This window comes from Rhinolophus sinicus, linkage group LG09 (genome assembly GCF_036562045.2).
Source record: "Rhinolophus sinicus isolate RSC01 linkage group LG09, ASM3656204v1, whole genome shotgun sequence".
Classification (NCBI taxonomy): Eukaryota; Metazoa; Chordata; class Mammalia; order Chiroptera; family Rhinolophidae; genus Rhinolophus; species Rhinolophus sinicus.
Genome location: NC_133758.1, coordinates 57,985,522 through 58,000,149, shown reverse-complemented (window position 1 = coordinate 58,000,149; position 14,628 = coordinate 57,985,522). Strand labels below are relative to the sequence as shown.

The window sequence follows — 14,628 nt, the reverse complement described above, 5'->3', positions numbered from 1 at the left end:
GGTGGCACGGCCCACCATCCCATGAGGGAATTGAACCGGCAACATTGTTGTTGAGAGACCGCACTCTAACCAACTGAGCCATCTGGCCGCCCCTCCGGCAGCTCACTGGGAGCTCGTTGTTTTCAATCTAGTTGTAGAAGGCGCAGCTCACTGGCCCATGTGGGAATCGAACCAGCAACCCTGTTGTTAAGAGCTCGCGCTCTCACCAACTGAGGCATCCAGCTGCCCCCACAATTCATAGCTCTTGCATCATGACGATGCACCAGCTCACATGACACTGTCTGTGAGGGAGTTTTTAGCCAGTGAACAAATAACTGTATTGGAACACCCTCCCTACTCACCTGATCTGGCCCCCCATGACTTCTTTCTTTACCCAAAGATAAATAAAATATTGAAAGGAAGACATTTAGATGACATTCAGGACATCAAGGGTAATACGATGATAGGTCTCACGGCCATTCCAGAAAAAGAGTTCCAAAATTGCTTTGAAGGGTGGATTAGGCACTGGCATTGGTGCATAGCTTCCCAAGGGGAGTACTTTGAAGGTGACCATAGTGATATTCAGCAATGAGATACGTAGCACTTTTTATAGGATGAGTTCACGAAGTGAATTGTCCGACCTCGTGTATATGTATATACATATATGTGTGTGTATCTGTCTGTCTGTCTGTCTGTCTGTCTGTCTGTCTGTCTCTCTCTCTCTCTCTCTCTCTCTATATATATATATATATATATATATATATATATATATATATTCCTACCTAGTGGGGAGGACCCACAATAACAGGTGGCAAAGAGCATGGATGGAGGTGGTCTCCCTAGAAAAGACGTAGGAGGGTCTATGGCACTATTGACCTGGGCCCAGGCCATCAGGGTAGAACCCAAGATGATTGTAAATAGTACAGATCACTATTTATCTTAAAAAAAAAAAAAAAAAATATATATATATATATATATATATATATATATATATATATATATATATATCAGTTAGGAATTAAGTTTTGTTATTGAAATAGAGATCAGATGATTGTCATTGAAAAGAGAGTTTGTTACTCACAGTTCCCAGCAGAGGGGACACACCACACCATTCAGGTCCACATGGGGAAGCACCAGGATCAGTCAGGAATTAGAGGGAGTGAGGTGGCGGAAGGGGAATCTGTGGACACGAACCTTAATTGTGATTTCCACAGGAAGGAACCTGTGAGGCAAGGTAAGCAGGCTCAGGGTTGGCTGCTTTGAATAACGTCAAGAGGCTCTAGGGCATGGGGCTGTCCCTAGTTGTCTGGTACCTGACCCTGGGGTGATTAGGACAGGGGATAGTGGCCAGGAGTGTGAGAGCTGATGGAGGAGATGGGGAACTAGGGCTCTGGATTGGTTAGTTTGCATTTGAAAGTTACCCTAGAAGGCAAGTGGTTTTATATTCTCTAGAAATTGGCTAGCCATAAGAGAAGTAGTTTCCACAGGGTTGATAAGGCCCCAGCTGTCAAAATATTATAACAAAAAGACATGCTTAGTACACCCTGGGATGATGGCTCCATTGTGTTATCAAAACAACAGTTTTCTTCTGTCTGCTTTGCCACGCTTACAACATCTTGCCTCAAGTTTCCCTCTTTTTTTTTCTGATTAGTTTGTTCTTTTATTCTATTCTTTAGATTCCACATATCAGTGAGATCATATGGTATTTGGCTTCCTCTGTCTGACTTATTTCACTTAGCATAATGTTCTCTAGGTCCATCCACATCATTGCAAATGGTAAGATTTCATTCTTCTTTTTCTGTCCTTTAAATTAAAGTTTGTTGGGGCGACAGTTGTTAGTAGGGTTACATAGATTGTAACCCTACTATAGATATAGATACTTTATCGATATCTCACATTGTATATTCACCACCCAGAGTCACTTATCTTTCCATCATCATATATTAGACCCCATTTACCCTCTTCTAGAGCCCTGCTCCCCACTCCCCCCTGACCCTCTGGTAAACCCAAAACTATCGTCTGTATCTATCAGTTTTTGTTCTTTCACTTGTTTGTCTTCTTCATTTGCTGATTTCGGTTTACATACCACATATGAGTGAAATCATATGGTTCTCTGCTTTTTCTGTCTGACTTATTTTGCTTAACATTACAATCTCAAGATCCATCCGTGTTGTCACAAATGGTCCTAAATCATCTTTTCTTACTGCCGAATAGTATTCCCTTGTGTGTATATACACCACAATTTCTTTATCCATTCATCTATCGAAGGACATTTTAGTTGTTTTCATGTCTTGGCCTCCGTAAACAAAGCTGCAATGATCATTGAAGCACACATGTCTTTATGGATAAATGTTTTCACATTTTTTGGGTAGATACCCAGGAGAGGGATTGCTGGGTCATATTCGTAATTTTTTGAGGAACCTCCACACTGCCTTCCATAGCAGCTGCACCAGTTTGCATTCCCACCAACAGTGTATAAGGGTTCCTTTACTCTACAGCCTCTCCAACACTTTTTACTATTTCTCTTGCTGATGATAGCCATTCTGACTGGGGTGAGGTGATATCTCATTGTGGTTTTGATTTGCATTTCTCTGATGATTAGTGATGTTGAGCATTTTTTCATATGTGTATTTGCCATTTGTGTGTCCTCTTTGGAGAAATGTTTCTTCAGGTCCTCTGCCAATTTTTCAACCAGGTTCTTTGCTTTTTTGTTGTTGAGTTGTATGAGTTCCTTGAATATTTTGGGTATAGGCCCTTATTGGAGGCACTGTTTGCAAAAATCTTCTACCATTCAGTTAGTTGCCTCTTTATTTTGTCGATGGTTTCTGTTGCTGTGCAAAACCTTTTAAGTTTAGTAGAATCCCATTCATTTATTTTACCTTTTACTTCCCTTGCCTTTGGAGTCGAATTCGTAAAATGCTCTTTGAACCCAAGGTCCATAAATTTAGTACCTATGCTTTCTTCTATGCAGTTTATTGTGTCAGGTCTTATGCTTAAGTCTTTGATCCATTTTGAATTAATTTTGGTACATGGTGACAGATGCAGTCCAGTTTCATTCTTTTGCACGTGGCTATTCAATTCTCCCAGCACCATTTATTGAAGAGGCTGTCTTTTCTCCATTGTATGTTTTTTGCTTCTTTGTCAAAAATTGTCTGTCCATATTTATGTGGTTTTATTTCTGGGTTTTCAGTTCTATTCCATTGGTCTGTGTGTCTGTTCTTCTCCCAATACCATGCTGTTTTGATTTTTGTTGCCCTGTAGTACAAGCTAAAGTCAGGGAGTGTGATACCTCCAGCATTGCTCTTTTTTCTTAGGATTGCTTTGGCTGTTCGGCGTCTTTTGTGGTTCCAACAAATCTGATGATTTTTTTGGTTCTATTTCTTTAAAAAATGCCATTGGGATTTTGATGGGGATTGCATTAAATCTGTATATTGCTTTGGGTAATATGGCCATTTTAACTATGTTGATTCTTCCAATCCATGAGCACAGAATGCCTTTCCATTTCTTTGGGTTTTCTTCAATTTTTTAAAAAAATGTCTTACAGTTTTCAGCATATAGGTCTTTCACATCCTTGGTTAAGTCTATTCCTAGGTATTTTATTCTTTTTGCTGCAATTACAAAAGGAATTGTTTTTTTGTCTTTCTTTTTCTGAGATTTCATTGTTAGTATATAGGAATGCAATGGACTTTTGTACGTTGATTTTATAGCCAGCAACTTTACTGTATTCGTTGATTGTTTCTAATAGCTTTTTGGTGGAGTCTTTAGGGTTTTCTATATATAGCACCATGTCACCTGCAAAGAGTGACAATTTAAGTTCTTCATTTCCAATTTGTATGTCTTTTATTTCTTTGTCTTGCCTGATTGCTCTGGCGAGGACTTCCAATACTATGTTGAAAAGCAGAGGTGATACGGGACAGCCCTGTCGTGTTCCTGAATGTAGAGAAAAGGGCTTCAGGTTTTCACCGTTAATTACATTAGCTGAGAGTTTGTCATATATGGGCTCTATTATGTTAAGGTATTTTCCTTCTATACCTATTTTATTACGTGTTTTAGTCATAAATGGATGTTGTATCTTGTCAAATGCTTTTTCTGCATCAACTGATATAATCATATTTTTGTCCTTTAGTTTGTTTATGTGATGTATCACATCGATAGATTTGTATATGTTAAACCATCATGTGCCCATGGGATGAACCTCACTTGGTCGTGATGAATAATCTTTTTAATGCATTGTTGCATTTGATTTGCTAGAATTTAGTTTAGGATTTTTGCATCTGTATTCATAAGAGAAATTGGTCTGTAATTTTCTTTTTTTGTGTTATCCTAACTACGTTTTAGTATCAGGGTAATGTTGACCTCATAAATGAGTTAGGGTGTATTGTCTCTTCCTCAATTTTTTGGAAAAATTTGAGTAGGACAGGTATGAGATCCTCTTTGAAGGTTTGATAGAATTCACTAGTGAAGCCATCTGGTCCCGGACTTTCGCTTTTGGGAAGGTTTCTGATGACTGATTTAATTTCCTTACTGGTGACCGGTCTATTTAGATTTTCCAGTTCTTCATGATTCAGCCTAGGAAGACGATATGTTTCTAAGAACTTGTCCATTTCTTCTAGGTTATTGAATTTGGTGGCATATATTCCTCCATAGTATTCTTGGATGATCCTTTGTACTTCTGTGGCGTCCATGATAACTTCCCCTCTTTCATTTCTGATTTTGTTTATTAGTGTCTTTTCTCTTTTATCTTATTGAGTCTAGCCAAGGGTTTGTCAATTTTATTAATCTTTTCGAAGAACCACCTCTTTGTCACACTAATTTTTTCTGTTGTCTTTTTGTTCTCTATTTCATTTAGTTCTGCTCTGATTTTTATTATTTCTTTTCTTTTGCTGACTTTGGGTTTCATTTGTTCTCCTTTTTCTGGTTCTTTAGGGTGTAACGTGAGATTATTTATGTTGGATTTTTCCTGTTTCTTGAGATAGGCCTGTAATGATATCAATTTCCCTCTTAAAATTGCTTTTGCTGCATCCCAAAAATTTTGGTAGGATGTATTTTCATTCTCACTTGTTTCTATGTAACTTTTGATCTCTCCTCTTATTTCTTCTTTGACCTGGTCGTTCTTTAAAGTATGTTGTTTAATCTCCACGTATTTGTGGTGTTTCCTGCTTTCTTTTTGCAGTTAATATCCAATTTCAAAGCCTTGTGACCAGAGAATATGCTTGGTATGATTTCAATCTTCTTAAATTTGCTAAGTCTAGTTTTATGTCCCAATATATGGTCTATCCTTGAGAATGTTCCATGTACACTGGAAAAAAATGTGTAGTCTGATGTTCTAGGATGAAGTGCTCTATAAATGTCAATTATGTCCATTTCATCTAATGTGTCATTTAAGGCTGCTATTTCTTTATTTATTTTCTGTTTGGATGATCTATCCATAGCTGTCAATGATGTATTTAAGTCCCCTAGTATAATCGTGTTTTGGTCAATTTCTCCCTTTAGTTCTGTTAGTAGTTGCCTGGTATATTTCGGTGCTCCCTGATTGGGGGTGTAAATATTGATGACTATTATGTCTTCTTGTTGTATTGTCCCCTTTATCATTATGAAATGTCCATCTTTGTCTCTTGTTACCTTTTTTATCCTGAAATCAGTTGCATCTGATATCATTATGGCTATACCTGTTTTTCTCTGGATACCATTTGCTTGGAATGTCTATTTCCGCCCTTTCACATACAAGTCTATGTTTGTCCTTGTAGCTGAGATGTATCTCTTGGAAGCAGTATAAGGTTGGGTTTAGTTTTTTGACCCAATCTGCTACTCTGTGTCTTTTTATTGGTGAGTTCAGTCTACTTACATTTAGGGTGATTATTGATATGTGAGGATTACCTATCATTCTAGCCTGAGTTTTCTGGTATGACTGTGTCTCCGTTGTTTCTTTGCCTTTTTGTTGTTGTCAATTATTTCTGTGTGGTGGTATTCTATGATTTTTTTTCCTCTGTTTCTTCTTTTATTACATTATGTATTTCAGTTCTGGATTTTTTTTTTAGTGGTTACCATTAAGTTTATAAGAGAAAAAATTTTATTTAGTAGTATTTTTTTTTCTTCAGCATGCTTTTTTTCTCCCCCCATATTCGTTCAGGCCTTTACTCTCCCCCCTTTTTGTTTTTTTTGCCACAAATTGTCCCTGTTGATGGTGGTCAAATAGCCTCCTTTAGTATTTCTTGTAGTGCAGGTCGTATTAGAAAAAAATCTCCTCAGCTTCTGTATGTCTGGAAAGGTCTTTATTCCTCCTTCATATCTAAAGGATATCTTTGCTGGATATATTATTCTTGGCTCATAATTTCTCTCTTTCAATAGTTTGAATATTTGGTTCCCCTCCTCTGCTGTTGTAGAGTTGCTGAAAAAAAATCTGATGATCTAATGGGCTTTCCTTTGTAGGTTACCATCTTCTTTTTTTCTGGGCTTTTGAGAGGATCTTCTTTGTCATTTTTTTTTTTGGCTTCAAAACAATGTGCCTTGGAGAAGGCCTGTTGGGGGGTGAGGTAATTAGGTGTCTCTTTGCTTTTTTTGATCGAGAGGATCCATCTCTTTCCACAGTTTGGGAGTTTTCTCATCGACTATTTGTTTGAATATATCTCTGTTCCTCTCTCTCTTCTCCTTCTGGTGTGCCCGTTATTCTTATATTGTTGTTTCTGATAGAGTCAGAAAGTTCTTGTAGAGTTCTTTCATTTCTTTTAAATCTAAATTATCTTTCTTCTTCCATCCGTGTCATTTCCAGATTTCTATTTTCAATGTTCCTGATTCTTTCCTCTATCTGGTCAACTCTACTACTTAAGCTTGCTATTTCAGTCTTTAGTTTTTTTATTGAGTTCTTAATTTCCAGAAATTCTATCTGGTTCTTTTTTAAATTTCAATCTCTTTGGTAAAATGTTCTTTTTGTTCTTTGATTGTGTTTCTGAGTTCATTAAACTGCCTGTCTGTGTTTTCTTGCATCTTGTTGGGCTTTTTATGAACTGCAATCTTGAATTCTCTGTCATTTAAGTCAAGTATTTCCATATCTTTAAGTTCATTTTCTGGAGACTTTTCATTTTCTTTTTGAGCTGTTTTGTTGCTTGGTTATTCATGGCAATTACTGATTTATTATTTCTCTTCCTAGACATCTATAGGAGTGGGTTCTGCAACAGGTTGATAGAAGATCTTTCTTTTGTTTTCCAGTATGTGTTTGTAGAATGTTTTATTTTCTCTCTGACTGCAGCCTTTTATTCTCTCTCACACTGTAGTGTTATGTTTTCTCTGCAGTATTCTGGCTTCTCACACAATGGGGGGATTCCCTGGAAGGCAGGCTTCCCCTCTGCGAACAGTTCTCCTTGGTCATAAGGCACCACGTCATGTGGAGATGCAGAGAGCTTCTGAAGTTCCAAAGCTCTTTCTGCACCAGATTCAGAGCCCATGTGTTTCAGCAGTTCTGTTTACTCCTGCAGGGATCCACCCAGGTAGTTGGGGACAGGGGTGGGGTGAGTTGTGAGAGGTGGCCCAGAGCAATGGCAGTGACCACCACCACAGCCAGTCCTCCTTCCACAGCTCCCTCCCCTTTGCTGGAATTAGTTGGTCTGTGTGTCCGTGTCTGTGGACCACAGTTCTCAGAACTGCAAGTACTCTGTTCTTTTGATCTGACACTGCTACTGTTCCGCTTCTAGCACCGGGCAGGTGGGGGCGGGGCGAGCTCTGGGAGGTTAGGGAGGGGGCGGCTAGTCTCAGTGCCTAAGGCTTCTGTTCTCTGCAGCAGTGAGGGCTTAAACCACCATTTTCAGCCTTCTTCCCTCAGTCTTTGCTCCGAGGTGTCTGCTGTAAGCATTGGGTTCAGCCATTTTACATGCTGCCCCCTCAGCCCTGTGGGCCATAAACGGAGCCCTAGCAGTCCAAGTTCTTCCCTCTCCCGCAGCTGCGGTACTTGCAGGTTGCAGCGAGCTCGGAACACTGAACTAGGTCTGCGTCCTGAGTCCGCACGGCCCCGTCTCACTTCTACCTTCCCTACTCCCTCTCTTGCGTAATTTGCCCTCCTTTAGGTGATTTCCATAATGTGCCACTTAGTCTTGCCTGTCTGCTGCATAGGGAGTCCTTTGTGGAGTCATAGTTGTTCAATTTGTTGTAAATTCCAGGGGGAGATTTTAAGAGGCTCACCTCACGCCGCCATTTTTATGACATCAATTTCATTCTTCTTTATGGCCGAGTAATACTCCATTGTATAAATGTACCACAGTTCCTTGACCCAGTCATCTACTGATGGGCATTTCGGTTGTTTCCATGTCTTGGCTATTGTGAATAGTGCTTGGGTTCCAGCGGAGGGACAGTAACTCAGGGGGTGTCGGAGACATCGAGCAGCCTGAGTTGTGTGGCTGTGGGACAGGCAGGAGGAAAGTCAGCGTTTCTCCAGCATGAGGTCCTCTTCCTGTGCAACAGGCAGGCTGATTCCCTCAAGTTTCCCTCTTGGTCCAAAATGGCTGCTAGAGTTCTAACCATCACATCACATTTGTAATTCAGATGTTAGAAATGATGCCTACTTTCTTATTAAGAAGACTTTCTGGAAGTTCTATCTATTAACTTCCTCTCATATTTTAATGACTAGAACTTAGTCACATGGCCTTACCTGATGACTAGGGAAGCTGGAAAATAGAGTACTTTTGCTGGGTACATTGCCAATCTGAATAAAATCAGGTTTAAGTTACTAAAAAAAAGGGAGAGAATGGATATTGGGAGGCAAATAGCAGTCTCTTCCAGTTACTCTCTGTTTATAGGAAGTGACTGGTTTTCCATTAACAATGGTAACTGAAAGTGTGTTTAATAATTTCACTGATATAAGAAAAACAGTGAGTCCATGTCATAATAAATATATTAGGTAAATAATAATACAGATGGTGTGTGGGCAGGACAAAATTGTAAAGGTAGTGCCCTCTGATGAAGATTGGGAAGTCTGACCCCAATATAAGAGGTTTGGGGCCATAGCAGATTTGACACCTTCTCTGGGGCCCACAGTGGGTCCCCTCACTCTGGGTTCAGAGCAACAGTGACACACGTCTATTCAAATCCAGTGTCAGCTGCTCTGAGTCCTGGCACCAGCTAGTGGGCTGCCCTCCTGATGGTGCACAGCCGCATTGCGCCCCCGATCCTGCACGCATTCAGAGGCTGGCTTCTCTTCTTCACGTGCTTGTCACTGAAATATCTTTTGACATACTCCTGGCATTCCTTGTCCCTTCTGTGGTTGGTCCTTCGAGGTGGTTGGTGGGAAGGGAACTGAGAGACTGGAAAGCGGTTGGGTGGGAGAGGCATCTTACCCTTTATGAAACTGCAAGCAAATATTTAAACCTTTTTAATTTTTTAAAGCACCGCTCCCTCCTTTCACAAAGAACAGTTTTAACTTTGGCTTTTCCCTTTTTCAGGTCATGGTGGCTCATGAGGCAGTGGAATTGTTTGAGTAAAGGTTTATCTTTTGCTCTTCTCTCTGTGCAGGGTTTTGGGGGTTCCCTCCCAAGCAAATGAGGCTGTGCAGACTGAGAGAGGGCTTCAGCGGCTGATGGCCCTTTCTTTAGCACAGTCCCTTCTGAACGCCACAGCTGGGTGATGACTCAAACTGGGTGCCACTACCCAAAGTTCTAAGGATAAAAACAAGCAAAAACATTGCATTCCTCCTACACAATCCCTTCACTTGGGCTCAAGGTGAAGTTTTAAAACAGAATGCATAGTCAAGGGAATGTTACCATCTAAAGGGCATGGGATATGCAAACATGAGTACACATGTTTAAAAATACATCTTACAAGATGCCTAGCCCCCCAAAAAACCCTTTCATTTTGACATTCCCCTCTTTCTTCCTGTGGTGGGTTTCCTCAGCTGCTGAGTGAGAGGGAGTGTGGGGAGACAGGCTGGAAGCCTCCTGGGGATAGGCTGGGGAACAAATCACATGCCTTTCCTGCATCCTAGGCCAAAGCCACCCTCAGAGAATGCAGGCCAGCCTCCCAACTCCCAGGCCAGAGGTCCAGGACCCTTACTCCCCCAGCCTATGTGGGAACCTGCTAGGTACCTGCTAGGACTAATGGCATAAGGTGGTCAGAGCTGTGGATTCCAGCACTGCCAGTCACGTCACCCCTCTGTGCCTGAGTTTCCACCTGGGTAAAATGGAGATTAGTAGTGCTACCTACCTAGCAGGGCTGTTGTGAGAATTGATCCAGTTAGCATACATAAAGAATTTGACGCACTGGATGGATCTACAATATTTCTAAGTCTTTCAATAGCCTTTAGCAAGAAATTTAGGAATTCTCATTTTATGGTTGAGGAAACTGGAGCAGAAGTGAAGTATTTCCTGCAATCTTGAAACATATTAGTATGGAGCGTTTTTCTTCTTCTTCTTCCTTATTTGCCTCTTATGGTTGTGAGGGTGACAGCAGGACTGCTTCCCCAAAAGGGAGAGATTTTCTCCCTTATCCTAGACACCTCCTTCTTTCCAGGAGATCTGAGAAGCTTGGAGTGAACTTGGTGGGAGTGTGGGTGGCCAAGCCTGGCAGGTGACGGGGATCAGAGGTCACAGTGGGGACCTCTTGCAGGCTGTGGGCTGAGTTCACAGAAGGAAGCACTAGCAGGAGAAGGAAGCTCAGAGAAGCAGAGTGAAACCAGGGCCTGGGTAGGCGGGAGAGTGTGGCTTACCCTCCTCTAAGTGCTGAAACGGCCACCAACAGGAAGTGACCAGAACAGAACAATATGTGCGTGGAAGGTGGGGCCCACAGAAACAGAGAAAATAGCTGAAAAGTTCCAGTGCCCAGATCCCCGAAAGCTGTGTTGTGGCTGGTGGCAAAACGTGCCATCCAAGGGAAGACAGGGCTCATGCAGTACCGGCCAGTCTAGGCTTGTTTAGGATGGTCCACTTAGTGTGGCAAATCAGTGGCAGAGATGAAACAGGGGTGGAAAAGGAGACCCATCACCAAAGAAAAGGTGCCAGGGGACCCTGCTGTGGGTGGTGAGCCCTGAATGTCCCTGTGGACAAGGGGCCTTTGCCATCTTGTAGTCATGTGGCCTTGATTACTAGGTCTTCAGGCAGTTTCTGATCCTCATCTTATTTGCAGAAGTAACATTCCTCCCCATGGACTCCAGGCTGCCCTCATTATTGCCGCAATTTTTAATAAAGAGAGTGGAGGTCAGACCAATTACAGGATTTGCACATGGCTCCCCAATGGCAGAACCAAAACTCAGGACCAGGAATGTGTGATGCTGAGTCAATGAAGCAATGCTGGGGACACACCCAGCTCAGCATCTGCCCGGTGTGCTGTTCTCAGCAAATGCCAGGAGAATTGATGGAATTTGGGAACAAAGAGCCATGCCAATTTGGAACACCTGGGGTCTGTGCGGGGTAGCGGGGGCAAACAGCCTCACACCTAACTGCAGAGAATGTCACTGAGTTCTCAGAATCAGCAGGGTAAGGTTACAGTATCTTCAACATCGTGGGCTTTGGGTGTGGGAGAGGCTCCTGAAAACACAGGGAAAGCATGCTCCATGCTTTCTTCCTTTTTTATTTTTGTGTTTCTTTTGTACTTACTCCTGTGAACATTGTGTCTCCCATTTTTGTAGTGATTCCTTTTATAGTCTCCTACCTGTAATAATCTGGTGTTTATTTTATAATGCAACAGTAGAAGATGTTTCTTTCTTTCTTTCTGTTTTTCTATGCAAGACCATTGATTTAGAAAAAAAAAATCAATCAAAGGCACAAGGGCAGTTAAATAGAGGGCAATTTTTCCCACTCTTAGAAAAATAATGTGACTTCCATGTACATGCTCTTTAGATTAAGGCAGGAAAGTTAAAGTCTATCTGATGAGTCCTGTGCTGTGCACATGTAAGGCTGCAGGGGGAGAGGAAAGAGGGGCCTTGAGAGAGGAGGGAGGTGACAGAACCAGAAAATGCAGGGCAGGGAAGGCTCGGCTGGTTTTGCAGGAATGGCCGGTTCATTTATTTGTCTGTGGATTTTGGAAAGTTTCCCTCTGCTAAGGTCTTCCATTTAAAATGCTCACTTTACCAGTGATTCTGTTTCTGTTTCTGTTTCCACCCCAGAAGGACCTAGCCCTTGTTCTAGTGAAATAACCCATATGCCCAGAACAGAGGATTAGTCACATAGACACACTCACACCTTGCTGGTTAAAAAGAAGGAAAATAGCTATACTTTTGGCTATGGGAAGTTTTCCAAGACATATTATCAAGGGGAAAAACAGAGTACTGTTTATGGAAAGAAAAAGACACAAAATTATACAGAGGTAGAGACACAGGAGTGTGAGTTTGTAGAAAAAGTTCTAGAAGAATGCACGGCAAAGTGATAGAGTTGGCAATTCTGAGGGAATAGTGAGACTGTGTTCATGTATTTTGTAATTTAAAATAATTAACAATTTCTAAATCAACAGATGAAATACTTGTTGACCAAGTTATTATTTGTGGCTCTTCACCTGCCACAGTGCTTGACCTATGAAGGGCCCTATTGTGGCCTGGGAAATCCCAGATGTCATCACAGGAGAGCATTTCTCTCTGACAGAGACTCATAGTCAAAAACAAAATTCTCTGAGAGCCAGGTGAAATTGAGCCAAGGTTTTCTCATCTACAAATATTGTGACAGTAACCAGTTAATCAGTTAGCTATTGCTGTGTAACAAACCACCTCAAAATTGAATGGCTTAGGACAACAACCATTTATCCAGCTCATGATCCTATGAGTCAGTGAGTTTCATCTGGGCTCAGCTGCAGGTCAGCAAGGTCCCTCTGGTCTGGGGATCATCTGGCTGTTGGCTGGGCAATGGAGACCATGGAAGTGCCTCAGCTGGTCTCTGTCATCCAGCAAGTTAGCAGGACTTCCAGAAGCTGTAAGACCCTTTAAATCTGGACTCAGACCTGGCGAAACATCACCTTCACTGGCTTTCATCAGCTCCAACTCAGGTCCAGCTGGGAGGACATGGGTGGGCACAATGCAGCGGGGGGAAGAATTGTAGCCATTTTTGCAGTTAGCCTATCAAGTGACCGAGATAAGCATCCAGGTGTGTTTCCAAGAAGGCAAAGATGGCAGAATAGAATGAAAAGTGTTTCTTGGAGCTCTTTCTGAGAATTGCTTTTTTTCCATCTCAGGATATCTCAGTGGTGGTTAGGGAATTGTCTTTGGCTCTGATCCAGGCCACCAGAAGCATCATTGCTCTATTAAAGGGCTCTTCAGATGATTGTCATTATTTCCTTCCCCTGCCCCACTCAGCTCATTCATTTTCACATCCTCAACACCTAGCCAAGTCCCTAGCACATCAGTGCAATGCATGAATGTGCTAACTCTAATTAGAATCGCTTCTCAAGAGCAGATAGGATTATAGGCTGGTTGCAGAGCTGGGGGATTTTGTTTCATGCATTATGTATCTGTACATATATACAAATGTGATTTTAAAACAACAACCTTTATTTTTTCCCCTGGTGACAAAATACCAGTTCACTGTAGAAATTTTGGAAAATACAAAAAAAAAGACAAAATAATTAAAATAACCTTAATCCGATTACCCAGAGACAGTCAGTCCCCTGCTTTGTGGTATATCCTTGCGGCCGTATGTGCAGGTGCATGTGTATGTATGTACATGTATGTGGGTATCTGTGTATATGTATGTGTGGTGTGTATGTGTGAGTTTGTGTGTGCGTATGTGTGTGTGCAAATGACAGACCAGTGGTTTTGTGAACAGAATAGACAGACATTCCCGACACATCCCTTGGGTTCCAGCCTGCACCTGCTGTTTGGGGCATTCTGTTTCCTTCACCATGGTGGGCTCTCCCTCAGTTTTGTACTTCCCTCTACTTTTTCATTAAGTTGCTTCTGAAATTGGAAAATGGGAACATAACATTTTGAAGCGTGATGGGGGCAGATCATCTCCTTTAATTGCACAGATGAAGAAGCAAAGGCCCAGAGAGGGCAAGTGTCTTGTGCAAGGCCACCCAGCAGATTGGGTGCAAAGTGGGGATTCTTGATTTCTAGCCCAGTGTCCCAGACCACCATATGTGTGTGGCCTCCTTGTTACTCAGGTGTCTTTTCTACAGCAAACCCAGAAGAAAAGAGGCCCTGAATCTCACCAGGAAGCAAACTGAACAGGAGGTAACTGCTCAGCAGAGAGCCTCAGCCTTGGCCCCACCCTTGCCCAAGTCTATTCCCCACAGGACACGCCTTCCTGGGAGGGCCCCTCCTCCCTCCTGTAGGATCTGTACCTGCCCCTCCCTGCTCCTGTCTCCTTTCTCATCTCTAGAGATCTGGCTCCCATCCAGAGCCTCCACATCTGAATAACTTCTTCTGCCATCTGCTTCTCATCTGTACTGAAACATCACCTTCTTACGAGGCCTAGTCTGAAACTGTAACCCTACACACACACACACACACACACACACACACACACACACACACTTGCACACTCGCACACTCGCACACCTGCACTCCCTGCCCACTTCCTTGCTCTGTTTCTTCCAGACCGCCAGCAGACCTGCTCTGCATTTTCTGTGTTTTTTGTCTGATTCCACTGTATTGACAAAATACCTGTTTGGGAGTAGAGTGAGGAGGAGTCTCTTCTCTTGTCCACTGCTGACTGCTAACCCTCCTGCTGCTCCCACCACCACCAC

At 42.2% G+C, this 14,628-nt stretch overlaps 1 protein-coding gene across 4 annotated transcripts in view; it reads left to right on the top strand.

The window, feature by feature from the left end:
* Positions 1-14,628, top strand: part of MGLL (monoglyceride lipase) — a 150,740-nt gene that overhangs the window by 75,415 nt on the left and 60,697 nt on the right. The gene's annotated exons all lie outside the window — the stretch shown is intronic.